At 43.2% G+C, this 2,500-nt stretch overlaps 1 protein-coding gene across 1 annotated transcript in view; it reads right to left on the bottom strand.

The window, feature by feature from the left end:
* LOC125038704 overlaps window positions 1-2,500 on the bottom strand; it is a 115,323-nt gene that overhangs the window by 2,895 nt on the left and 109,928 nt on the right. The gene's annotated exons all lie outside the window — the stretch shown is intronic.

The raw sequence follows: 2,500 nt of genomic DNA, 5'->3' as shown, positions 1-2,500 counted from the left end.
GGGAAGATCAGGGAAGGGGCAGGGGGCGGTAGCGGGGTATGGGGAGGGATGGGGGAGAGATCAGGGAAAGGGCAGGGGGGGTAACGGGGTATGTAGAGGGATGGGAGAAGGAGGGAGGTCATGGAGTAAAGGAGAGGAAGGAGGGAGGAGAAGGAGGAGAAGAGAGGAAGGAGAAGAGGAGAGGGAGAAGAGAGGAACAGGAAGAGAGGAGAGGGAGGAGGGGGGAGAAGGAGGAGAGGAGAGGGAGGAGGGAGGAACAGGAAGAGAGTAGAGAAAGGAGGGAGATCAGGAAGGGGAGTAAAGGAGAGAGTGATGCGGGGAAGGGGATGGGAGGGAGATTGCGGAGGAGGGGAGAGAGAGGGAGGCGAGAAGCAAGATAGGAAGAGGGATGAGGAGGAGAGAGTGGAGAGAAATAGGGATGAAGATCAGGGAGGAGAGGAGGGAGGGAAACTAGGAATGAGGGCGGGGGAGGGAGAAGGGGGATAGGAAGAAGGAAGATTAGAGAGTGGGGAAAGGAAGAAGAGAAACGGAGGTAGGGGAGGAGAGAAGGAGACCGCTGATAGGGAGGAGAAAGGAGAAGAGAAGAGGAGAAGCGGGGATGAAAATGAAGAAGACTAGAGAGAATGGGAGAGAAATGGGAGATAGGGAGAGAGGAAAATCAGGGAGAGTAGGAGGGAGAGGGAGCGGTATAAGGGATGAGGGAGAGAGATTGTGGGTAAGTGAGGAAGGACAAGCGTGGAAGGGAGGAGAAGAGGAAGAGAAAAGAAGAAAAAAGAGAAGGAAGAAGGAAGAGAGAGAGAGAGTGAGAGAGAGAGAGAGAGAGAGAGAGAGAGAGAGAGAGAGAGAGAGAGAGAGAGAGAGAGAGAGAGAAAGAAAGAAAGAGAGAGAGAGGGGGGGGCTGGTAGTGGAAGGAAAGAAAATAAGTAAAAGAAGGAGAAGACGGGGAAGAGATATAAGAAAAAGAGAAGGAAGAGAGAGAGAGAGAAAGAGAGAAAGAGAGAAAGAGAGAGAGAGAGAGAGAGAGAGAGAGAGAGAGACAGAGAGAGAGAGAGAGAGAGAGAGAGAGAGAGAGAGAGGAAAGACGGCGTAAAGAAAGAGGAGGAGGGGCGAAGGAAGAGGAGGGTAAGGAAGGAGTATGGGGGGGATGGGGGGGGTTGGAGGCAGGGACACTCCAGACGTGGTTAAAGTCCCTTCCCTTGAGAGCAGTAACCTTGCCGGGGTCCTTAACGCTACAAGATTCTCGCCGCTTCTCGAGGCTCTGGATTTTGTGTGTATCTGTGTGTGTCTTAAGTGCATGTGTGGTTGTGTATATGTGTGTGTCAGTGTTTTAAATTTATGTATGTGTTTGTGAGTGTGTGTGTCTTATAGGCATGTGTATGTGTGTGTGTGTGTGTGTGTGTGTGTGTGTGTGTGTGTGTGTGTGTGTGTGTGTGTGTGTTTGTGTCTGTGTGCGTGTGTGTGTGTGTGTATTAAGGTTATGTATCTGTGTGTGTGTGTTAAGTGCGTGTGTGTGTGTGTGTGTTTGTGTGTGTGTGTGTGTGTGTGTGTGTGTGTGTGTGTGTGTGTGTGTGTGTGTGTGTGTGTGTGTGTGTGTGTGTGTGTGTGTGTGTATTTTAAGATTATGTGTGTGAGTGTGTGTTAAGATTACGTGTGTGTGTGTTTTAAAGTTATGTGTGTGAGTGCTTGTTTGTGTGTGTTTTTTGTGTGTTTGTGTGTGTGTTTGTGTGTGTGTGTGTTTGTTTGTATGTGTGTTTGTGTATGTTTGGATGCGTGTGTTTAAGTGTATGTGTTTGTGTATTTTAAGGTTATATGTGTGTATTTGTGTGTGTGTGAGTGTATGTTATGTGTTAACCTCATTGGCGTGTGTACATGCATGTTCTTTTGTGCCTGTGTCTGTATCTATGTGTATCTTGAAATACGAATGTATTACGAAATCTCCCTAATTTAACACACACAAAAAGCCTTAAAGATATCACCATTTGAATTAAGTACTATCTAACTTACTCTAAAGGAAAAAAAACGCGTGAATTGCATTACCATTAATTTCATCCATTAAAACCATGACTCACTTTAATAGTAGACACCATCCGACTTCAAAAGAATGAAGGAAAATGTACTTATTAGGTCTTATAAATTATGAGGACAGAAATAACATGTATATCCGTAAATTTTCCTGAATAGAAGAGAAGAGAAAAATCGTCATGGGTGTAGAAGAGAAGATAAGACAAATCAGAAGATAAATATGTAGATAGATAGATAGATAAATAGTGAGCCAGCACACTGTAATAGCAAATTAAAGCACACAGATAGACTATCAACTCACAAAAAATACTCAGTCGACCTCTAAAGATAATCTTTTGAACCGAGATAATAATATTAATAATAATAATGATAATAATAATAATAATAATAATAATAATAATAATAATAATAATAATAATAATATAATAATAATAATAATAATAATAATAATAATAATAATAATAATGATAATAATAAT

The sequence above is a fragment of the Penaeus chinensis genome, chromosome 25 (assembly GCF_019202785.1).
Source record: "Penaeus chinensis breed Huanghai No. 1 chromosome 25, ASM1920278v2, whole genome shotgun sequence".
Taxonomy (NCBI): domain Eukaryota; kingdom Metazoa; phylum Arthropoda; class Malacostraca; order Decapoda; family Penaeidae; genus Penaeus; species Penaeus chinensis.
Note: the sequence above shows the minus strand (reverse complement) of the source record. Positions and strands in the feature narration are given on the sequence as shown.